The following is a 26,376-nucleotide window of genomic DNA, read 5'->3' on the forward strand; positions in this document are numbered from 1 at the left end:
GCAGGAGGGCATCCAACGCAGGGGCCGATGCATAGAGCTTTCGATCAAATGAATTCGGAACCGACAACGAGGCGGGGCGGTCCCAAGGTTTTTGAACAACCTGGCAGAAAAGATCCGGACAGGGAACGAAGTCCTCATCAGGTTGAGGTAGATTGAACAAGTTACTATTGGGGCCAGATGGAGTAGAAGAAGAGGAACCCTGAAGAGGCGTGGAATCCATATTAGTGGCAGCTTTTGCCTTGCGTAGGAGAGAGCGAAACAGGGAAGGCTTAAATAGACCCGGAAAGGCCGGCTTGTCCTGAATCTCTTCTTCATCCTCTGACATCTCAAAGTCATCTAGGAAATCGTCCTCCCGGGCTGATTCAGGCACAAGGCTACAGGCAACAGATTGCTGTTGATGTTGTGCACCAGGGAGATGCATGGAAAAGGCAGAAGTAGTAGGGCACGTAGGAGCCGGGAAGGCACCAGTGGCTTGTTGCAACCCCATTTGATACATATGGGACATGGCCTGAGTAAAAAAGGCCTGAAAATCCACAGGCTGAGGGAACCCTGGGCCCGCTTCAGGGCAGAGGCCGGCTGCAGTGGGTGTAAAGGTAGCTTCAGGGCCTGACCTGGAAGCTTGAGAAAAATGGCTTGCAAAACTAGATGAGCGGGACCTGACACTAGCCCTTGACTGATTAGTCGCAGAAATTGGAACCTCCTGAGAGGTCGATGGACCATCCTCCCTCAGACCACTGGCCAACAATTGTACATTATTAGAGGCCGAGGGCTCACAGGTCACCTCATGGCTCAAGCCTTCAGGAATTGGTCCTTGACCAGGGTCCTGAGCCCGTTGCCTAGCCTTAGCAAACTGCTTTTCTAATGCCTTATGCCTCCTTTGGGCATCTTTATCTGCAGTGGCAGATTTGGAGGACTTCACCTGCCTGGAAGCCTTAGACTTCTTTCCCCTGAGCTGTCTAGGGGAAGGTACTGGGGAGGGAGAGGGACTCCTGTCCATGTCAGAAGAAAGAGCACCTTCCTCCCTGTCCTCCATGATCAATCACCCCAATGAATTAGTATTTATTGATTAATTAATTGTAAATAGAACTTATCAATTCTATATATATGATTGAGTATTAGTAATATAAATCGTGCTATATATATATCTATATGCTTTTTTTTTTTTTTTGTAATAAATGCAATAAGTATCTACAAACAAAACCAGTCCATTAATATAACAAGGCAACGGCCTTTATATATATATATATATATATATATATATATGTATGTATGTATGTATGTATGTATGTATGTATGATGTATGTATATATATATATATATATATATATGTATATGTATATATATATATATATATATATATATATATATATATATATATATATATATATATGAATGTAAATCAATTTAAAGAATATGTACTTCCCTGGATCTCATTCAGGCACCCTTCTGCAGGCATTTGCGAATTGCAGGTACAAGCAGGACAGCGTCCCCACCTGCCGGCAATCTAGCGACCCTGGAAACCAAAGCCCAGGTCGCTATGGCTGCGGAGAATCCAAAGCAGCACCGATGGTCAGGGCCCAAAATGGCGGCCCGCGAGGCGAATCTCCAGGAGTCCTAAGCCAGGCGAAACAAAGCGCCTGCGGCCGGACTGAAGCTGCAGTAAAAGGAAGCAGTCACGATCTCTAAAACAGCTGATGAGTATGCCAGCCGGCAGGGACTCAAGCCGATCGATCCAACGGCCACTAAGGCAAAACGGAGCCTCGCAAAGTGACTGGCAGCAAAATGGCTGCAATAGCGGCAAATGGCGGGAAGAGTAGAATAGATTTAAACCGCCAGCCAAGCCAAGCCGCTAGCGGCGGCCGGAGCCCCGAACCGCCGATATGCGCTTAAAACGTCTCCAAGTGAAGGCAGATGAAGCGCAGCACCTTTAAACTGTAAATAAACAATATTGAGCTAATTCAGCCAAGAAAAGACAAAATTAAGAAAGAAATGTAAACTAGAGAACAGACACTCAATGCTATTGCAATGGCTGAGTGAAAAAGTCTGAGGAGGAAGCAGGAAGTGAGGTGGATGCAGCTCCAGAGGGATTTGATTGACACTCAGCTGTGCGAATAGGAGTGATCGTATCCCATTCTGAGGAGTGTCCGAACAGCGTGTAGGAAAAGAGCCAGCTCCGAGTTTACTGAAACTGTTCCAGTATTGTGCATCAATTCCGGTATCAAATGCAAACGTTGAATGAATTTTCAGCGTCATGGGAAATTTGTGGACTGACAAACGTAACCGACTGCTTGTACCATCAGTTCAAAGTGAACTTTGTATATTTTTTAATATTTCTCAACATTGTACTGAAATTAAAGAATTATTCCTTAAACACAAAGAATTGATCAAAGCTGCACAGTCAAATAAAAAATACACACGACAGCAAAGTAAAATGTAATTTAATATTTTACATATTATTATAATATATTTGATGTTTTGAATTTTAAGTAAAGTTTTGAAGTGATTATTTTAATACGTGTTAAAATGTTTGTAAGAAAATATATAATTTAATTGTAATTTTTTTTTATTTTTTTATTACTTAAACCCCCCCCCCACTTGTCCGCTATTTTTTGGAAGCAGACCTGGCAACCTTAATGGGCACAAAGTTTTCACAAGTCTTACTTTGTTAATCACTTTCAGATGCAATCTATTTACAGCTACTTATATATTTTCTCAGTGACAGGATAAGGGGAATCTACTTCATGAGTCAACATTTTGTTCTGGATTAAAAAAGGGAAAAAACCAGGAGGGGGGTTTCACCGGATTTAAATTTTATCAAAAAGCTTAACAAAGATTGGCTATAAGAAAGTTTTAAACAGACAAAGGAGCATTAACTTAGAAAGATCGATTTCTGGTGAAAGCGCTTTTGAACAAATTGGAGTTAAACAAACAAATGGATTGGACCTTTGTGGGAATGTTATATGTTTACTATTAAAGAGTGCAGACAATTTGTAGATTTTACACAACAAAATATACTAAAATTTGTGTGGCAAGAGAAAAAAAAAACTTGAGTTAGATATAAAGTGTTACAAGATGCAAAGGAAAGAGGAAGATTAGGTTTACCTGATGTGAAACTATATTTTTGCAACTTGCTGTTTGGTTTGGATGAAAAAGTGGGTGTTGTTGAGAGATAGAAGGCTTTTAGAACATGACTTGAGATTTTGGTGGCATGGATATTTGTGGTATGATAAAGTCAAGGTTAATGTGGATTTCAAAAATCTTTATGTTAGGTACGTCACATTAAAAACATGGAACACACAAATCCAGGTTGTGTCACAAAACACAACCTCTCAGAACAAGAAGCATTATATAGGCAATAAGAAATAATAGGCAAACACAAATAGCTAACATATTGTGAGATACTGTACTAGAATTTTAGCCCAATTGGTAGCAGAAGGCTATACTTGCCAATGGTTTTCTTATTTACTTTGTCCCTTTGTCCAGTTATCATAAATATTTAAAGTATTAAAAATATACTGCCGTATATAAAAGAGTATAAAGTCTCTTCAAATTTATGTTGGAAATGTGACCAACAAGAATGGATATTTTATCATGCTTGGTGAACACATTAAAAAAAACGAATTTTGGATTAAAATACATACACTGAAGATTTTAAAGATTGAGATCAGAAGTTTTTCTTTTGACATTGTTGGACTGTTGAAAAAAATGTCTTGGAACTTTGTTTTTGTATACGATAACCACAACATGATTACTGTATGCACAAAACTGGAAAGATCTGGCAATACAAAATTCAGTACCTCAGTCATCGCCTTGAGATTCCCCAACAACCAACCCCAGATACTTCCACATTATCCCAGTGCCTGAATAAAAAGCCAGATCTTTATGGCATTCCAGAAGAGTAAAGGAATAAAGACTATCAGGTCACTGAAGGAGCTGTGTTCCATGAACTAGGGGCAGCCACAGAAAAGGCCCTGCTTTTCCATTCTTTTCTAGTAATGTTTTCTTAAATATCCAGTAAGAAACATAAACCTATCATTCTTATAGAAAAGCTAGTTCAAGGGGACAAAATATTTCCATACATATTTATGTATGTAAAATACCAAGAATTAAGACTAAAATAATTCTGAAACACTGAAATACTGTGGTGCCCAATTGTTTCAGCAGTAAGATTTCCTCAGTGGATATCCTTCTAACTCTGTCGTCAGAGTTTCATGATCTATTTTGCAAACTGTCAGCCAAATCTCCCAAAAGCTTTTGAGAATTACAGAAAGAAACACATCTGCCTTAAGAAAAAGGATTACCAATAGTGGCTAACCCACTTTACTTTTGGGCACATTACATAACCAGGAGGAAATATAGTTCTTTTTCTTCTATTTTAATATTAAAACAAATCTTTTTAACACTCTTTTTGAGCTCTTGGTGAAACTGCTAGTAACTGCTTGTCCATTGTTTGTCTGACCTTGTCCATTGGTTCTTTCATAGTTCTGAAGCAAAAACCCTCAACTATGCTCCAGATCACCCTGCTTTTTCTCAGTTCCTTATGGCTAAAATTTGGTTTCTTGCTTTTGTTTTTCATCATTTATCATCTCTGTAATATAAAGCCTTGTAACAATGATTCAAAATTAAATTAACTATTATATTTATTTAGACATTATCTCCCAGTCCATGGGAACATTATCTTAGAACAGCCATTTGTCTGGAATGTTATAGGGTCTCCTGCTTGAGGAGGTGGTTGGATTAGAAGACCTCCAAGGTCCCTTCAAACTCTATAATTCTGTATTCTGAACTATCTGATGTTCCAAAATTTTATTAATAGCTGATTGGTAAGTATCCTGTCACAATTTACTTACATCATATTAGATCAAACATTTATATCAATTCTTTTTAATGTGTTCCTCAAGAACATAACTGTTCTGAACAATAAGGACAACTGACGTTTCAAGCATGACATAGCTAGTCATAAGGGATACAGATGCTAGAAGGCTAATTAATGAAGGCTAATCCCCCAAATCACCTCCTAAAGGTACTCTCCACATCCCATGTTTGTCTTGGATCATTTGTTTTCTTCATATAGAAGCACAAATTCCAAAAACACTGGAAACATATGCAACCATATTTTAAAATTATTTGTAACAACTGCGATAAGGTTAAACTGGAACTCATAAGTACTTTTGCAAATAAAAAAGATGCTAAATATTCAGTTGGCTTAATAAAATATGTTTTTAAAACCCAGTGAGTATAGCGCAGATAAGAAAGAAAATATATCGATATGATCTCGCATAAGATTATTCTCTCTATATATATTTTTAGAACTTAATTTGAATCTTCGTTTCTTCAATCTTGACTTAGATCTTCAATAAGATTAGGTGCATTTCCTCAGTTATTCATGTTAATCTTATATGACAATATTTATACTTTGCTACATAATATTTGCATAGTTTTAAAATAAACTTAAAAACAGCCCTACAAAATGTGCTTAACCAGTTCATTCTGGATGTGATTGTTATAAGCTACTAAAGCCAAGCCATTTCCTCAGAAGAGAGAGAGGAATCAGCTGAAGCTGGTAAAACAAAGCTATTCACTATTTCCTCCACCTGAGCACACAAGCATAATGCCAGTTCTAGGAGCAACTCCAATTTGCATTTAGAGTCCCCAAAGGAAGTGTAATTCTTTCCCAAAATATATTTCAATTCAGATAAGAATTCCTAGCCAAACTACAACCATCTCTAAATGCTTGCTGAGAATTTTGATCAAATGAGCATTCAACAATACTGAAAAGATGCACAAAAAAAGCCCCTTTCAATGGGTTAATTATTTCCTAACAACTAGCTGCTATATTTGAGAAATATTAATATTACAAAAGTTTAGGAACGCAGTGGCTCAGTGGTTAAGACGCTGAACTTGTTGATCAAAAGGTTTGCAGTTCAGCGGTTCAAATCCCTAGTGCTGTGTAACAGGATGAGCTCCCGTTACTTATCCCAGCTTCTGCCAACCTAGCAATTTGAAAGCACATAAAAAATGCAAGTAGAAAAATAGGGACCACCTTTGGCGTTTAGTCATGCCAGCGACATGACCACAGAGACATCTTCGGACAGCTTTGAAACGGATATGAGCACCACCTCCTAGAGTCAAGAATGACTAGTACATATGTGCAAGAAGAATTAATATTACAAAGTGACCTGAAGTGTCAAAAGAAAAATTGTTTAGATATGGAATCATATTTTAGCTCACCTGCTAAAGTATGTTTTCGCCTCTCCTGTTTTGCATTTAAAATGCTAGCCTTTCTATGAAATATTGTATCTACTTCCCATGCCATTAAGAAAGCTGTATTACTCCCAAGAGTCCCTTGGGAGTTGAGCAGCATAGAAATATGATTAATTAAATTAAATTAAATTAAATTACTATTATCTTTGTGATGGTCAGGTACACTTATATGGATCATACAGATTCATACTGGATGTCCACAATGACTTTTTCTAATCCTATTCACTTTGAATCAGGCTCTTAGGAGACCAAATTCATAAAGTTTAGAAATGCATACATTTTTATAACATATAGCATTATAGTATAAAGATATGACCAGTATTCCTAGATATTTCAATACTCGGAGGAAAAAAAAAGTTTTCTAAACTTTTAGACACACCACAAGATGGCACCAAAAGACTAACAACCGTAAACTTAACAATTTGCAACAAAAGGTACTTAATCAAGAATTTCATCCGAAAATGCTAGAGGTCAAATATACACTGCTCAAAAAAATAAAGGGAACACAAGCATAAGACATCCAAGATCTGAATGAATGAAATAGCCTTATTAAATACTTTGTTCGTTACATACAGTAGTTTTGTGTTCCCTTTAGTTGTTTGAGCAGTGTATAAACTACTGTATGTAAAGAACAAAGTATTTAATAAGGCTATTTCATTCATTCAGATCTCGGATGTCTTCTGTTTGTGTTCCCTTTATTTTTTTGAGCAGTATATTATTAGCATCTTTGAATAATAGTAATATAGATATTATAGATAAATATTTCTTGCCAAAAAAAAAAAGGAAAAGTGTTGTAGGCTAATCAAAGCACCCTAATGAATTTTGCATGGAGGTATGACAGAGAAGCTATTTTGATTCAATAGACAAAGTCATTGGGCTAGAAATTGGGAGACTATGAGTTGTAGTCTTCCATTAGGCAGTAATCACCAGGAGTCAAAACTGATGGGAAGGCGAGGAGGAGGAAGAAGAGGAGGAGACACATTTTGGGAAATAAGAAAGCCCCACGACAATATTTTTTTTCTAGCTTGATTTATTAAATTGTGTAAGTCAGCAGCATCTATATACATAAAAATGCACACGTCATGATATGAAAGTTGTATGTAAATTCTGATACATTATGCTAGTATCATATTAAAAAACTACAGTATGTTATAGATATTGAAGGCAAATAAAATGTTCTCAATATTTATCAAAATAAGGTCATTGTTAACATAATCTGTTAATATAAAGCATACATGTACATCTATCCAGTGGTGAAATGTAAAATTTGTTACTACCGGTTCTGTGGGTGTGGCTTGGTGGGGGGTAATGTGACTGAGTGGGCATGGCCAATTTTTTTTTAAAACTTTTAAAACCATTTTTTCTACAACCTCTTCAGTTGAAGAGGTTGTAAAAAAATGCTTTTAAAAGCCTCTGATGATCAGCCAACTCAGCAGGGATCTACAACTTCTTCGGCCAAAGAGGTTGTAAAAAAATGCTTTTAAAAGCCTCTGACGATCCCAGCTGAGTTGCCTGATCATCAGAGGCTTTTTGTTCTTTTAAAATCCTCTGACGATCCCAGCTGAGCTGCGCAATCATCAGAGGCTTTTTTTTTACTTTTAAAAGCATTTTTTCGGCTGAAGAGGTTTAGAAAAAATGCTTTTAAAAATTAAAAAAAAAGCCTCTGATCATCACACGGCTCAGCTGGGCATGGGGGGGGGCAGGAATTTTTGCCACTGGTTCTCCAAACCACCCACTGCCATCACTACCAGATTGGGCGATCGGGTCCAAACCGGGAGCATTTCAACCCTGCATCTATCTATTGCATTATTCTCTTTCATGGGAAGCAATTTGTGAAGAATCAGAGTAAGAAATAGTAAGCTAAATAAATCAAATTCATGACATAAGAAAAAGGAAAACAAATAGAGCTCATTTACTTTACACCAATATCATTAATTATGCCTCTACATGTATTTCTAACCCTGCCAAACATATTTGCTTCTGCCTCTTTATACTCTGCTTTTTGGCTTTAGCTTTTTGCTTTGAGGATATCAACCAAACATAACTACCAAGAGCCTTGGTAGTGCAGTGGTTTAAAGCACCCTGTTATTAACACAGCTGCCTGCAATTACTGCAGGTTCGAATCTCGCCAAGGCTCAAGGTTGACTCAGCCTTCCATCCTTTCTAAGGTAGGTAAATTGAGGACCCAGTTGTGGGGGCAATAAGCTGACTTTGTATAAATATACAAAAGAATGAAGGCTATTGCTTAGTAATCAAATTTAAAAAAAAATAATAACTTTCTCATTCTTTTCCTACTATCAGCCCTATGCAGTAGGCTAAACCAGGAAACCAACTTCGCAAGTTTCATTGGAAATATATTTGATACATCTCAACAAACAGAACCTTGAAAGTCCAGTGCTTTCCTTTCCTTTATACCCCAGAGAGTTGAGAAAGAACCAATCTGAGTTTCCTAATGTTTGTTTCCCTGCCTTCAGGCATCTTGGTGTACATTTTTTTGAAACCACCTCTGCTTACTTTCTCCAAGATCACCTCTTATGAACAACTCACTCCTCTTTTATATATTGTTTACAATTTGATTCTGATCCTCTCATTCTATATAACTAATTAATCTCAGTGTACTTTTGCATTCAGTACACATTTATTCAACAGCCAATCATTCTTAGTTCACTATTTCTTCTTCTTATACCCCATTTTCATTCCGTTCAACTTAAGCTTTCTGTTTATTATGACAGATCCAACTCTTATTTCCATATTTTAAAATGAGCAAACTCATATTCCTACGCCACAGCTGTTTCACTTGTTTTGACAAATATTTATTCCTCACATTTCTGAGTACCGTATATTTTCTACTGCCTTTTTGCCATCATTTGCACATCTTAAAGAATTCATATCCATATCCCTATCTTTAGTAAACATTCTATCAAGTACACAAATGCATGGACATGTTCTAATCTTTCACCATTTAAGTATTGGCATTCAATTGTTTTTACCATTTTGCCTAACTCACACATCTAGCTTGGCCTTTTGATACATTAATTTTCAGTTACAGTTCATACTCCACCTTGTTTATATAATCTACATTAGTGTTTCTCAACTTCAGAAACTTTAAGATGTGTGGACATCAACTGTCAGAATCCCCCAGCTCGTAAAAAATCAAGGATTAGCTTGATTAGCTTAATGGATTTACACGTGAGTATATACTTTATAGTCCAAGTATTCTTTCTTCCCCAGTTCACTTACTTTAGAAATTAATTTTTCACATCATACTGCATGTTATGATCTAAAAATACAAAACAAAATGTACATTTTTCTTGATCCATCAACAAAAGAATCCATGTATCTAAAACCACAGAATATGAATTGACACCAGCACTTACAAACTTTTATCAAATGAGTAACTTGTTAGGGAATGGAGCTTGTAACAGTACAGACCCCTTGAGTTGTGGTCCACTAGCTAACAGATGTTTAAGAATTAATCTACAAGATAGGATGCCTTCAAAAGTTGTGGATGCCCCATTACTGGAAATTTTTAAGAATAGATTGGACAAGAGATTGTCTGGAATGGTATAGGATCTCCTGCTTGAGCAGGAGGGGTGGACTAGAAGACCTCCAAGATCCCTTCCAACTCTGTTATTCTATTACAATACTTCCATCACACTACAACATTTCCATCTTAGTGGTGTATAGCATTTTGCAGCAACATTCAGCCTTCACAGTAGTGAGATTAAACATTCCTTTTTTCATTTATGTGACAGTCAGTTCTTGGCAGCTTTCTTGAGGAATGGAACTGACCGACAGGTGGATCAGTTCAAAAGGGAAAGACAGAAAAGCTGCACCATCATTTTGCCTGATGATGACAGTCCCTCAAGAAAAGACTCAGAGGTAATAAACTTCATTGGATGGGGCAGAAATCACTGGAAATAGGTAGCCAGGCACATAGTCACCTCCTGAACTTTATACACTATACCCGTGATGGCGAACCTATGGCACGCGTGTCACAGGTGGCACACAGAGCCCTCTCTGCGGGCACGTCAGCTGTCGCCCCAGCTCAGCTCCACCGCACATGTGTGTGCTTATGCCGGCTAGCTGGTCTTCAGGTCTCTGCTGCACATGTGCAAGGGGCGAGGCACATGTGGGGGGCATGAACATGCTTGGGGGGGGGCTCACATTGCATTTTGGGATTTTGTGTGCACCCCACCCCATTTTGAGCCTGGAAAGCCTCCTGCACCAACCTGGAAGCCAAAACCCGGCATGAGGGGTTGGGGCGCATGTGCGGGGATGTGTGCACAAGCATGGGGACATTTGTGCATGTGCAGTGGCGTGCATGCATGTGTGGGGCATGTGCACATGTATGGGGGCATATGCACATGCATGGGGGCACTTGCATTGCATTTTGGAGATTCATGCACATGCGCCTGTATTTGCACGCATGTGCGCTTTGGGCACTCGGCACCAAAAAGGTTAACAATTACTGCACTATACCACAATCACTATGCTGGTTTAGATAATGGTTTCTGCTAGAAAGGAAATTATCCTCTGGAAAGGACATGAACATTCTTTTTGTATACATAGAAATGCATTAAAAATAATTCAATTAAGGTGTAAACTATTTCCCCAATCCCAAATTAAGATGCAAGAAAGAAATATAGCCGATTTCCATTTTAATGTAAGCAATAACAACTAAAAAGCTTATGATTCGCTTACTTGAACGTCTTAAATATTCACGTAAATGAATATAACTAGAATTTTGCCACATGAGTAAAACTGCTGTACCAGCTAGAAAAAGAACTAAATCAATTCGGTTTTCAATAGAATTATTTATTAAAGAACTCCAAGTAAATATATGAAAGAAGCCAGGAGAGAGAAATTTAAGAATCATCAGTTGCTTTCAAAATGAAATAAGATTAGTAAAATAAGATTAGCTGGATAAACTTCTGAAGACTCTAAATATAAGAATATTTTACCAAAGCAGGTACTCTTTCAGAATCTCTTTAACATAATTCTTAGTTACAGAAGTCACTTCTATATGCTTGTAGAATTTTGCCTAGATATAAATGATACCGAAAGAGGAAGAAAATTACATTTATCATTAATGTACACCCAACGATAATGAGTAATTTCCTCCCTTCCTCCTCAAATATAGCTACTTGTATAGCTATATTTGACAGCCACTATGATACACTATTCATTGCTAACTGCTGGTACCCATACACTTTCAGAGACATTTAAATGTAATACACATTAAACATAATATGACTCCATTAGTGACTTATTACATCCATCCATCTGAATGTGAGTAATCCTAATCATGTTTATTACATCTTATTTTAATCCAGCTCTACAGATCATACTTTTCCATGTTGTCTATTTTAAATAATCATTTCATTTCAGGCCCATTAATGCAAAGGATATGTCAAAACTATATGCAATCAAAATCTGTATCTGATAATTAATTAATTAACTTTAAATTTATCTACAGAAAAATATTGAGACAGGACTCTTTCTGTCATCTCCTCAACCATGGCACAACCATGCTCATAATTGCATTTTTTCCCCCTGCTATGTCCTTGTGACATTGCATCCCTCTTATCTCCAGCCCGTACCTGAAGTAGCTTAAAGTTATCCTTAGCAATTCCAGGGTGTAAATAGTGTTCTCTCTACTTCCAACACATTTTATAATGTGGGTTTATAATCTAGCACATGTCACTGATGATGTGGTTGTTCACACTGTCAGGGCTTGGGATCTATCCAGTCCTATTTGCCTCTTTGGTGCTTCTTTCTGTCATGAGAAACTGGGATCTGCATTCCAAAGCATTTAGACTTTGACTGTAGGAGAGACCAGAAACTTCTTCAGGAACATCTACCAACCTGGGTGATGATGGGTGCTCTCTGAAGCAAATGCCATGTTTCATGAAAGCTCCTTTAAGCTCAGGTTTAGCAATCCTTTAAAAGAATACTAGACCTTTGTTTAAAACGTAAGGCTGGACCTAGCCCCAGATGAATTTAATCTGGGAAAGAGAGCTTTTGTTCTGCCTGCTCTGAGCTGCTAGTTCTATAATATGCCATTGGGTCTTTTATGAGTCTCCTGCTTATTTTGCTGAAAAGGAGCTTACTGTGGTATGGCCAAACCTTGTACTGGTTTTATTCTTCAGAGGCGATGCCATTTTGCCTATTTTATTCTGGCTTGAGCATCGCTAAATGTCATGGCGATGGTTTTGACCTTCACATGCATTTACAAGGCATTCAGTGAAATACGGCCAACATATACAAATTAAAATAAATCTGCCTCATTTCCCATGTAGCAATTGGCTTCTTTTTTTCAATGCACTTTTAAATGATAGGTTAGCATAGCTGAGCAGAACATTTTCCACTACGTTAGCACATTTGCCAATTCCTAGTGTATACGTTTATAAAAATGTACAGGTGTACATCAAATGGGCCAGGGAGGAGGGTGTTTTAGCCATGCTACCTCCACAGATGCAGCAGTGTTATAAAGTTGTTACATGTCATTGCACTCCGTGTGGTTGTTCTAATATTGATGTCACCCCCATAAGGGTGCAACCCACCCGCAATCCTTAAGAGGGATGCTATTTCAAGCTTAAATTATGAAAGCAAATTTTATTAATAAATAAAACTTTTATAAATATTTATAATATTTATATTATAAATATAAATAAAAATTATTTATAAATAAATAAAAGGTTTACTCTTAAATATATTTAAATTTACACTGCAAAATTTAACAAAGCATTGGGCAGAAAATAAACATAAAAACTTCTGAGTATAACAGATGACTGACAGCATAGAAGTCTTTGTTTCTTGTTTTTATGCTGATAAAAGGCACATCTCTTTTTACCAAGCTTTTAATTATGTCTTTATATACATTATTTCAAATATTCGATTTCATTCTAAAATTGAATTAAAAGTCAGTATATTTACATATATATATGTATGTATGTGTTTATATATATATATATATAGGTCTTTGGTTATTCGGGTCTTCTCCCACGTAAAATTGGAAGTGTCTTGGCGACGTTTCGACGAAGTCTCATTCGTCATCTTCAGGCTGGTGTTCTCGGCTTCGTGCTTCCAGGAGCAATTGCTCCTGGAAGATGACGAATGAGACTCGGTCGAAACGTCGCCAAGACACTTCCAATTTTACGTGGGAGAAGACCCGAATAACTAAAGACCTACATACAAACACCCACGAAAACCTGAGAAAACAAATATATATATGTGTGTGTGTGTGTGTGTATATATATATATATATATATATATATATATATATATATATATATATATATATATATATATATATATTTACATTTTGTTTTTTATTGCTGTAATACATTTCATATTCCAATGTATAGAAATCAGAATATAAATCTACAACTGAATAAATATATTCTTAGTTAAGATATTTCCTTATTGTTGGAGCACAGTTGTCACTATTAAAACTGAAACACTTATAATGAACAATATTAATTTTTTTATTTGAGATCTATGATTTTTTTAAAGGACACTTTAAAAATCAAAATAGTGAATGACTTAAGTTTTGTTTACAGAATGTTAACTTCTACTGTGGGATTAGAAATTTATGTTTTGGTGAACAATGATAGAGCATGAAAGTTCTAGTCCTAATTTATATTTTTATTCTTAATGAGTTTGAAGGATTGGCCGTAACTAAATGAAATTTGAAATCCCCTGCAGCCAATGATATTCAGACATTTCACTCTGAAGTAATGGCATATAAATTATTTCTCCTTCAAAAAAAAAAAAGTTAATTATGTCATGAACTTAACATCATTTATCTTTCGCATCATAATACAGATAGTCAAAAAATAAAAAGCTACCAAAACAACTAACAGAGTAGATAGTGACAATCTAAATTACTCTTAAATTTGCCTTAAGAAACAGCATTGTTCTGAGTCTCTATAGCAGGAGTTGGCAACCTTAAACACTCAAAGATCCACAAAGGTCCTAACTGGAATCCCATGTTCAATTCTAGAGCCAACCAGAATTCTGGTTCCCCCATCATAGTCTTCACCTAGCGCGGCATCCTTTTCCCCCTGCTGACCAGAAGTCTGGTTCCCCCACCATAGAGTCTCCTCCTAGCGCAGCATCCTTTTTCCTCTACCTGTCCTAACCGAAAGCCCTATCAATTGTGGAGCCAACCAGCAACAGGGAGCCACAGCAGAGGGATGAAAGAGCCACATGCGGCTCCAGAACTCCAGGTTGCTGATCCCTGCCCTATAGTAACTTAAAAGAGACAGGAATCAACAGATATACTATAAAAATGGAAGAATGTTGAATTACAATGCTACATTGAATTATAATTTGAAAGACTTTTATTAGGTGATATGTTGTATGCATTTAATACATGATAAATTATCAAAGCTGCATAATGGCATGCCAAATATCTGTTGGAAATGTAAATCAATCCAAAGCACTTTTTATTACCTTTGGTGGACATATAAGAAATCTAGGGGTTATTGGGATCAGATATGTTTGACTTAAGGCAGCAAACTTATCCAATACACCTTCCTCCTGCTATTTTCCCCTTAACAACAACCACCCTGTGATATGAATTGGGCTGAGAGAGAGTGACTGGGAGAGTGAGTTACTGGGAGAGTGACTGGTCCAAAATCACCCAGCTGGCTTTCATGCCTAAGGCAGCACTAGAACTCATAGTCTCCTGGTTTCTAGCATGCTGCTGCTTTAACCACTATATCAAATTCTCTATTTATTTATTTATTTTAATTTGATTTATATGCCGCCCTTCTCCGGAGACTCAGGGCGGCTTACAGTGCGTTAAGCAATAGCCTTCATACTTTTGTATATTTATACAAAGTCAGCTTATTGCCCCCACAAACTGGGTCCTCATTTAACCTACCTTAGAAAGGATGGAAGGCTGAGTCAACCTTGAGCCTTGGAGAGATTCGAACCAGCAGTAAATTGCAGGCAGCTGTGTTAATAACAGGGTGCTTTAAACCACTGTAGTACCAAGGCTATTTCTCTATTTCTGATTACTCTTAGCAAATTAAAAAAAAAACTTGTATCAAAGAAAAATCATACCAGTTATTCAGATGAAATCTGGGCTTTGACTCTTTAATAAGAGAACAATTTTGAAACAATACAATAATTCATAGAATCACAATGGCAAAGAGAGTCTATATATTTTATGCTACTTCTCACAGTGAATTAAGCATTCTAATTACTCTATCCAGCCTTATGGGTAGAATCCAATTTGCAGACTATTCCTCAAATTTGCACAGTGACCCTGGTCATGAAAAAGTGACTACATGAATGTTAATGTTAGAATAGTTGACTTCTGTCAATAAAATGTGGAATAAAGCTATTTCACATTTCTTTCTTTGAGACAGAAACTTGAGAAACAAATGATCTACTGACCCAAATTCAGTATCCAAATCACATATCTCAAATCCATTCAGGTTGGGTGGCTGACAACCCAACAAACAAACAAACAAACAAACACACACACATACACACACACACAACCATACATACATACATACATACCAGGGGTGGGTTCTAAATTTTTTTACTACCGGTTCTATGGGCATGGCTTATTTTGTGGGCGTGGCTTGATGGTCATGTGACAATTCTTTAGGATTTAGCAGAGGTACTGGTCTACCAGGCTTTTAACTACTTGCATTTGTTTTTGGAGGCACTGGTCTACCCATTTATTTTTGCAGGCACTGGTCTACCCATTTATTTTTGCAGGCACTGGTCTACTCATTTATTTTTGCAGGCACCGGTCTACTCATTTGTTTTTGGAGGCACCACACTGCCTTTTAACACTGATCAGCTGTAAGGTGGCCCTTTGAAGCCCGGCGGCAAGAGTTTAAACAGTTTTTTTCCTTCTAGCTGATCATCTAGGACTCAGGAGGCAGCAATAGATTGGGGGTGGGGCCAAATAAAAGGTAAGAATAATGCGGGGGGGCAGAGGCAGGGGGGCAGGGGGGTAGAACCGGTTCAGTGATGTCATATTGTCACTGCTACTGGCTCGGCCGAACCGGGAGGAACCCACCACTGATACATACATACATACATATATGGTGGTCCACAAAATGAACCAGTGCAATCTTATGCATGTCTACTTAGAACTAAACCTTCTTGAGACCTCAAGGTATTATTTTGCTATAGGACACAACTTCCAACATTTGCTGCTTGTTTGAAGCTGCAAGAATGGAAGTGAGTTCCAAGTTCCAATTCAGAAGGGTAAGTTTATGTCTGGCAATCACACATAGTATTTGAATACTACAGAGTTTTCGGAGTATCACTTTCTCTTTCTCTGTTCCTCACTGTGTGTGACAGACACAGTATAAAATCAGAATTTTATAAGGGTCATAAATAATAAAGGGGGAATCATCTTTGATCCTTTAAAAAATAATGGATTTATCTCAGTGAGCCCATGCTTTGTAACGACTACGCAAGCCTTCCTTCCTTCCTTCCTTCCTTCCTTCCTTCCTTCCTTCCTTCCTTCCCTCCTTCCTTCCTTCTTCCCTCCCTCCCTTCTTCCCTCCCTCCCCCCTTCGCTTTCTGCAACTTTCTTTTTTATTCCTCATATCTTTTTCTTTACATTTTTTGTCTTTCACTTGTGTAAACATTTTCAAAAAAAAATTCTTAAAATAAAGGTGTCACTGGGAAACAGAGAATTTTAATCCAACCTTAGGCACAAAACCAGCTGGGTGACCTTCGGGTAAGTCACTCTCTCTCAGCCCTAGAAAGGAGGCAATGGCAAACCACTTCCAAAAATGTTGCCAAGAAAACTCAGCAAGTTGTGCAGGCAGTAACCAGGAGTCAACACTAACTGAAAGGGTCAAAAAAGAAAAAGAAAGAACAAGAAACAAAGAAACACCACTCGAACGCAGCATTACAAATGAAGCCTTACTTGCACTTGGGCTACAAACAGAGAAGCTGTAGATCTTTTCATACCTATTAAATGCTCTTTTTAAAATGAATGGATGAATAAACAAGCTGTTCTTTGTTGTGGGGTCTGGTCTCTGGAATAGTATCCCTGCAGAGACAACTGAAACTTCCACCCTGACAGATTTTCAGATTTATGTATTCTCCCAAGTTTTGGAGTAGGGTGAATTTGCACACCCTGTTGATTGCATTTTTTTTTCTTTTTTGCTATTATTTTAAAGTATAAAGCTGATCAGAGATGCTTTGAACTAGGCCAGCCTTTAAATTTAAGAAGCAATGCATTCATTCATCTCAGTTATTATAACAAATAATTAAAAGATATGTAACAAATGATGAAAAGACAAAGCTTTTCCAGTTCAATACTTTATTCTACTAAATGATTGCACAAAACTATTGCTCGATTTCTGAACTATGTTTTGGGAATAATGATGTTGCAAAATTGTCATGTACACAGGGATGTGTAATTCTATCCTCCTCCTTCTCCTTCTCCCAAGACATGGGATCAATGAACCATACTGGAATGGAGGCTCTCCCCTTGGCAGACCAGCAAAATGGGGAAAGAATACAATAAATCATATCAACAGCAGGAGGAAATGAGAATGTTCTGCTTCCATTCCTAGATTCATTTGAAGAAATGGAACCTCTGCACTTTTTAAATAAAATAATTGAGTCTATGGTCTGCCTTTTTTTTGGGGGGGGGGTGTTTCTCAGATACCTGAGAAGGAAATTATGTGTATCTGAAAAAAGAATCAACCCCAACTAATGATTGTCTGATTCAAAGAAATGTGAGATAGGACATCTGAATAGCTTCATTAATTTTATTATTTTTACTAATTTAGGGATGTCAAACCCTAAAAAAAATATTTCTAATTCTGAAAGTGTGTGAAAAGCAAATGCAAGTTAAATTACTGACTGGAGATTTGGTAGGGTCACCTAATCAAGATTAGCTTCACGATTCTTAGATTTCATGTGTGTCATTTATTAGCTTTAGCTGCACAGTCCTCTGCATTTGTTCAATAGGAGTACGACAGTTAATAGGACTACTAGAGTTATTAGGACTACTACTAGTTAAGAAAATGGGCACAGCAATGCAATTTAATAGCAGGTTAGGCATTTTTATGTTGAGTTTTCTTGTTTAACACACCCATTTATCCTGGACCCAACTGTAAGAAATTAGAATAATGCATTGATTCAGGAATAGATTGTAGTGGTTTGATTGGAAGACAATATTCCCTCCTTTATCACATCTTTCCTCCCTTTATACTCCCACATTCACTGCTAGTGCATGTAAATCTATCATGATCTGTAAGTAATAACACTTTTTATTTTAAATAAAAAAACACCATATTCATGGTATGAGTCAGACTTTCCTTGACTCTAATTGTGAATCATTGGGGTGGGGTGGGGAATAAGTACTTTGGGCACAAATCTTTTCTAATCTGAATGTATACTTCACTGGAGATTTAAAAAAGTCTAATATCATGGTGAAGAGATTGGATTAGTTACTTGAGAGATAGGCAGGATATAAATTTAATAAATAAACAAACTGGGATGCCCAATAAGTATACATTGAATTATGTGCTAGTAGGAATGCAGGAGCCTTTTCTTAGACAGTCAGTTCCTTTGGAACTGAGCAGATGGATAGATATTTTAAATAAAAGAATAATGTGAACCTTGAGCCAGTGATACCACCAGATGCTTCCCTAAATAATGTTGACATGTTTCCCATATTGGAATCCACATACTGTCCAGTTTGTCAAGACTCCATCTTGCTAGCTTAATTACATTAGAAAGGAATATTACCACTGATTTCTCAATAGTTAAACTGCCATGAATCAAGTACAACATGCCATTTGTCACAAGGTGGTCAGGGAAGCAGAAAAGAGTTCAACATTAGCTCTGGGTAATCACAACATTTGCAGAAAGAGGTACTTGGCTAATCTCTTTAATTTTTAATCGGTCTGTTTTACTTCATTATGGGTTAGGTATGTCAGAATATCATATACTTTCATGAGAATACTCATGTATTTTTAATAACAACAAAAACAGTGGTGATAATGATGGTGGTATTGATGGTGGGGAGGAGGAGGAAGAGGAGGAAGAGGAGGACATCAAATCAATGCAGGCCAATCTGTTACCTACAGAACTCCTGTTCTTGAATAGTATGAAGTCCAATCAATCAATAAATATATCTTTTTTTCACACCAGCTCTGCTCTGTACATTGCAAGAAATTTTCACCTTGATCTGAAGGACAAAAAATTTAGTTTCCTGTATCCCTGCCAGGCAAGTACTTTTTATAAAACTGCACTACTAGTTTGCAGCAGGTAGGTCTTACTCATACTTAATGTTGGCTAAATGATAGTATCTAATTATGAATAATAGGCATTTTAACAATTTCTTTTCCTACACTATAGATTGTCAATTGACTCTGGCTTCTGAGTGTTTTTGATGATGACTACACACACAGACACACAGACACGCACACACACACACACACACACACATCTCTTCAGAAATTCAGTTTGCAAAACAGCTGATATGATATAATTATATCTTGGGTCATAACTACTTACATGTTCAGTTAACCTGCAGACAATCATATACATTATTCTTGTTTAAAATACTATGAGGACAACATAATTCCTTCTCTCTGTTTACACATATCTGCATATATAGGCAAACACACACATACATACCACAGATTACATTTATGTTTGATTACATCTATCTGTCTGTTTGTTTGTTTGTCTGTCTCTCTTTCCATCCCTGCATCCCACCATCCACACAGAGTTATCCTTTTATCTTTCATTTAAACATGCACTTTGGTTCTTAAATGTTGTAACAGTGCTATGCTGCATTAAAGTCATACAATTTTGAGCAAGGATGTCAAATTACTATTTCAATTCATATGCAATCTCACCCCCCATCAATTGCACAAAAATAAAGGAAACAACAATGCTTACTTTGGAAAAGGGTTTTCTCTTCTTTCTTTATTTTACAGTAATGGCATCTGTTGCTGGCAGAAAGGAAAAAACCCCATATGTAGTGCTAAAAAAAAATAAAACTTTAAAAAATCGTAAGGTTTGATTTTACATTGACTGAAGTTACTGGGGCTCAGAAAAATATTGCACATCACTAGCATGGTTTAGTTGAGACACTGCTACTTTAATCATTTCTGTGATAAAACAGCAAGTTAAGCAGAATTTCAAAAGATCCTTCCAGGACATTTACACTGCAGCACACAATTTGTTTTATGAACCCAATATCCGGGAATCTACTGCATAGACAATTTTGTCAGGGGTATCAGGCAGATACCAATTTTAAACAGATATAAGAAATGCTTGTATATTATAAATTAACATTCCTATGGCTCTATTTCATGTCTGTTAGCAAAGATGTCCATAGAGTATGGTTAAAAAAGTGAAGACAGTAGCCATAATGGAGCAACTGAAGCTCCACCATGATTAAAAAAACAGGTGAAGCTTTGATTGCAACATCATGGCTGCCATCTTGACTTTTCTCACTATAACTTTCAGATAACCCTGCCTGTTAAATAATAATAAAAAATAAACTGGATATTAGTGCAGACAGCCATGGAGAAGGCCTTGAAAAGGCTATTCAGAAGTTGTTACAGAAATAACAAGGACAGAAGACTTCCTCAAACCCTGGAAAAGTAATAGTGTTCCTTGACTCACCAGACTATAAGAGGGAGGGACGGTGAAGTACAAGCAGATTTGCAAGATTCTGTTGCTATAACCTATCTCAGAGTACTGTTATTGTCTTCCTATGCAGTCAGTTTCTGGATCTCAAGGCAGAATACTTTGTAAGGCTGACAATTACAGATAAAATTATGGAGGAAAAAAAACCCCAAAATATCAAGGCTAAGATTGGTAGGGTGCTGTTTCCTTTGTGACCTCTCTCTCCCACACAATTTTTGTATCCGAATGTTATTAGATTATATCTGTGATGGCGAACCTATGGCATGCATGTTAAAGGTGGCACGCAGCGCCCTCTCTGATGGCACACGAGCCATCACCCCAGTTCAGCTCCGCCGCATATGTACGCATGCCTCCTGCTGGCCAGCTGGTCTTTGGGTCTCTGTTGTGCAGAGACGGGGCAGGGTGCGTGCAGGGGAGTCATGTGCACATGCACGGGGCGTGTGCGGGTAGCATTCGCATGGTGCGTATGTGGGGTGCATACACAGGGGGTGCGCGCATTGCATTTGGGGGGGTTCCGGTGCATGCGCACACTTGCACGCATGCACGCTTTGGGCACTTTGACCGAAAAAGGTTAGCCAACACTGGATTACATAGTAAAAGAACTGAAATTCACACTAACTTTACAATAAATTATTTATTATAACATTAATAACCATCCACTATTCAGATTGTAGCCATGTTGGTCTCATATTAAAGACCTGTCTCCATTAAAAAAAAAAAACCACCTCTTTCTACATAGTGAAAGAATAAAAGAACGTTTTTTTCTGATACCAACTCTAAAGTGTTTCTGTTTTGTTTTGCTTTTAATGATGGGGAATATTTACATACTAATCTGCAACGGAATTATTTACAATGTACTACCCACTATCAACTGCAAAAGAAATGTGTGCATTCAGCTTTAGGGAACATGACTTGCAAATACCGTCAAATAAAACTGTTTAAATCAGTCCTGTACATCAAATAAGGATTATGAAAATCTTAACCTTTAAAAAAGCCTATAAAAGCACTTTTGTCCATACTTCCCTGCAATTTTACTCTGCTAGTCATTGCTGACTATAGGTGGCAGTGTTCATCTCTGTTTCAAGGCCATTGAGCCAGTGCTGTCTAAAGAAATGTCTATGGTTATGTGGCTAGCATGATGTCACTGAGTGCTTTTACTTTCCCCACCTAAGTGGTATCTATTTATCTACTTGCATTTGCAGGCGCTGGAGCGAGGACAGGAGCTCATCCCATCACGTGGAGCTCGGGTCTCAAACCTGGACTACTGGCTTTTCAGCTGACAAGCCCAGCATCTTAACCACTACATAGGTAGATGCCACCCTGCCTATGTAGTACATCTATTCTATTAATAATAGCTTCCAGGCATTCTAAATAGTTTTACAATTATCTTAAAAGTTAAATGACTTTTGTACATCTACAGGTCTATCTGCAAGCCTATCTACAAGTGTATTTTTATTTGCATTGCTAACCTTCATGGATCAGCAAATGTAATAAATAATAAGCGTCACAAAATTATTTTAGATAAGGAATGATTCACCACAGGACAAAATAAAAGGGGAAAGAGGGTATAATTGCTTCCTCCTCCCAATCTGGTGCTCTCCAGATGTGCTAGATGAGAAGTTTCAGAATCTTCAGCCTTCATGGACATCTTACAACTTGCAATAAAGCACACCTAGAGGGTACAAGATTACGAAAGCATGCCTACACAGTAGCCTCACATTTTCAGAGAACTCAGCAATCTTTATAGATAATAAGGCTGTGTGGAAAAATAGGATAAAATTTAAAAAAAAAAATCACCCTTGCAATCTATTCTAAAATGTAGATGCTTCTATAGCACAGTTTATAAAATGCCCTTGCTAACAAATTGGTACTCAAACCACACTTCACAGTAGCCTTATTTTAGGAAGGGGAGAAGTTCTGCATATTCTGATCCAGTCATGCAAGAGAGAAATGGGGGAGGAGGGAGGGGTGTGGGAGGAATTGAAATAGAATATATGTAAGGCAATCTAATTAAGTTTGCAATCCAACCACAGTTAAACATCTCATTTTTTTTCCAATAAAAATGTAAGACATCTCCAACTTTATACCCCCAAATTCTTAGCCAAAGTAGCTACTAGTTTTCATCATTGTCATCATTTTAAAGTACAACCAAGGTTGGGCTGGATAATGAGAATTAATTAGAATGTTAATAAGTTTTGATGAAAGGCCTGAAACTGGTAACCAGTAGTTTCATAAACCCAGATTCAGCCCTGGCCAAATGGTTAATAATTAAGAAAAAGGGGAGTGAGCAGAGTAAAACAAAGGAAAATACTATAAAAAACACCATTTGTGAGATGAAAAAAGTGTTGTTTTTTTTTAATTTCATCTTTTTATTTTGTGAATAAGACCACAAATTAATTACTGGATAACAACCTATCCATTGTAGCCTGAGTTTTAGAGTGGAAACTGTTTAAACTTCTGGTGGACAATGGTTAAAACAGCAAGTAATAAACTAATTTTGTTTCTGTTTTGCTATAATGTTTCCATACGCCCCCCCCCAAAAAAAAATGGAATTATGGCAGGATTCTTGATATGTTTTACATATCAACAAGGAGTTTTGTAGCTTACTGGATCACTGGATCACTGTAAGGTGCTTTACTGGAGCTTTGTTTGAAGACTACTAAGAAACTGCAGTAGGTATAAAATATAGCTTCCAAATTGCCAGTGGCTCGTCTTCGTTTGGCAGTATATGCCCCATCTGTAAGAGCAGAATTGGTTAACAGGTTTCTGGATACAGTTGAAAGTGCTGGTTATTATCTATAAAATCTCTTCGCTGTTCAACTCTTCAATTTTCATAGGATTGCTGTCTCCAAATAAAGTATTCTTACACTATGAGTTGGTTTATTCCCCATATAGTCTGGGACAGTGTTTCTCAACCTGTGGTCTGTAGACCCCTGAGAGGCCGTGATGTCATCACCAGGGGGCTTGAAAAATGTTATGATTTACATATTGAGTTAAGTCTTGGGAGTCCATGGCCTGTGCCCACAAAAGGAATTTAAAGGGGTTCCATGGAGAAGAAAAGGTTGAGAACCACTGGTTTGGGGGATGGCAGCACAGAGAGAAGCTTTCATCTTTGCCACTCCAAGTCTCTTACTCTTTAAGAGAAGATGGCTCTTCCATAGTGATCTTTCAGAAGAAGGGAAGGAATTTGTTCTTGTTGAGCCTTTGGTAAATTGACAAAATGACAATTGCTATGTTTGTCCCTGGAGTTTGTCAGTTCTATGTTTCTGGCTATTAAATGACCTTGTGATCTATAGTTTTGTGATGATTTTAGAGTTGGAGAATTTATTGATATTTTATTGTTGGGAGTTGTCCAAAGTCTGGTGAAGCAGGAAAATTGTCTCAATATATTTATTTTTACAAGTTGAATCAAGTATTTCCTTGAGACAGAATACAAATGGGGCTACAGTTCTGGAATAGAAGCATGCAGGCATGAATCATTTGTACCTAGCACACTTATGCTTTCATGGAATTTGTGGAATTAAAAGTTATATCCCCATAATTCCAGATGCTATCATAATGCATTTTATTTGTTTGTAGATGTACAGTATATTCTACCTCGGTTCCATGAGGTCAAGGTAGCATACAGAGCACTCCTACAATCTTATGAGTTTGGTTGACCTGAAATAATGATGGATTCAAAATCATGTAGTGACTTTCCATAGCAGGGGGAGGACACTGTATCCAGGTTCTCACGATCCTAATCTAAAAGCAATATACCATATCTTTTTTAAGCTGCATGAAAAGTTTTCCAACCAACTTAAAAATCACCAACAGTCCTTTACTAGATTGTTCTCTTGCTCAAAATCTAGTCCTTCAGCAGCGAGAATACAATATTAATTAGCATCATTGCATCTATTACATAAAGAGATTCCAGTTCAGCTCTATTAAAAAAATATAATTTACATATTTTCTCTGAATCAATCAATCTTTTCCCTCTTGCTTTATTTGTTCCATTCCTGCCTTCCTTCCCCTGTGCCCAGTTGGAGATAAATACAGCACTATGATGCAGAGCGGTGAGGACTGTGGTGCAGTTTAATGAGGAAACTGGATACATCATATAAAATACTTCAGCTACTGATCATTAATCATTTTTTTAAAAGAAAAGAGGTCAGTACTTAATATGAACATAAAGCACACTTCTTACACCTCTTTTGTGTGACTTGCTCAGTGTTTTTCCTCACACTTGTCTGACCCCGTGTGCAACTGCTGCAGCCTAGTGGCATTACAGAGCATGAACAATTATTACGATTTGTATTATTAGCATTATAAAAATACATAGAAAATAAATCACCTCAGCAAAAAAATAAAAAAAAAAATCAGACAGCAAACAAGAGTAAGACTTCATTGTTATTTTTGTCCTTTGGGATATCTTGCTAAAATCAGGAAATGTCTTCCTAAGTACCAGAAAAGGTTATCATTTTTAAATTAACCTTTTCTCTCTTCTGTACTTCAGTTGATTTTAAAAAATGAAGCAATTGTCTTTCTTTCTTTTTTTTAAAACCAGCCATGTTCAATACCAGGGCTTTTTAAATTAACTTTAACATCAAATTTCTCTGACTGATAATAAAAGAGCAATATGTCCTCTGTGTATCTGGAGACTATGGGTCTTTCAGATTTATCTCCTTTTCTTAGTAATAATATAATACAGATTTGCTCTCAGCACCTGATTCCATTTAAAGGAATGCATTATGGCATTGGGAAAAATTCTGCATACCTTTACAGCAGTAAAGGACACTACAGAATAAAAATGCACACTGTACTCTCCAAGTATACCTGCACACATTTGACTGTTCCCACAAAATCTAAAAATCTCCCTCACTGAAACTCATCCACAACCCAAATATGTCAACATAAACTAGAGTCAGAAGTAACAAAATGAAATGAGCGCAACACAAAGTAGAGGATCTGTATTTTTTTTCTACAATTCTCACACACCTCATAGACAAATCACATCTTATTTGCAAATGTTAAAGAACCAAGCATGTAATGCAATTTGATTTGACATCAAGCCCAATTCTAATAGAGTTAACTCCATAGTTTTAAAAGCTGGTTGAAATTCAAAACCAGTTTCTTTCTCAAGACTGAACTTTCACATTAGAAACACCCACCTTCAATCAAGTGTGCACAAAGGGATCAGTTTCATTGATCAAAATAGGTTTGAGATGAAAGGCTTAGCTTCAATAATTTGATTTATATTCTGAATCACATTGTTCATCCCTACCCACCAAATGATGCTGCCATTTTTTTAAGCCAGTGAGAGAGTTTGTTACCCCCCAAGCAAATGAAACTTGTCGTTCTCTGTTTCTCTGAATATTCTCTGCCCTCCTCCTACTCCCCCTCCCACCTTTCTCTCTCCCCCATTTTTTTGAGGGGGGAGCAGAGGGGATGATGAATATTAGC

At 37.1% G+C, this 26,376-nt stretch overlaps 1 protein-coding gene across 3 annotated transcripts in view; it reads right to left on the reverse strand.

Annotated features, from left to right (window-relative positions):
* LOC117662484 (cadherin-10) overlaps positions 1 to 26,376 on the reverse strand; it is a 165,920-nt gene that overhangs the window by 137,487 nt on the left and 2,057 nt on the right. The window contains exon 1 of one of the 3 annotated variants that reach the window (XM_087890250.1): positions 23,542 to 23,690. The exons of the other annotated variants lie outside the window; for them this stretch is intronic. The gene's annotated coding sequence lies outside the window, so the exon portion shown is untranslated. Of the gene's footprint in view, positions 1 to 23,541; positions 23,691 to 26,376 lie in introns of those variants that run through there. 3 annotated transcript variants of the gene reach the window in all.

The sequence above is a fragment of the Pantherophis guttatus genome, chromosome 3 (genome assembly GCF_059756535.1).
Source record: "Pantherophis guttatus breed Tessera chromosome 3, ASM5975653v1, whole genome shotgun sequence".
NCBI lineage: Eukaryota > Metazoa > Chordata > Lepidosauria > Squamata > Colubridae > Pantherophis > Pantherophis guttatus.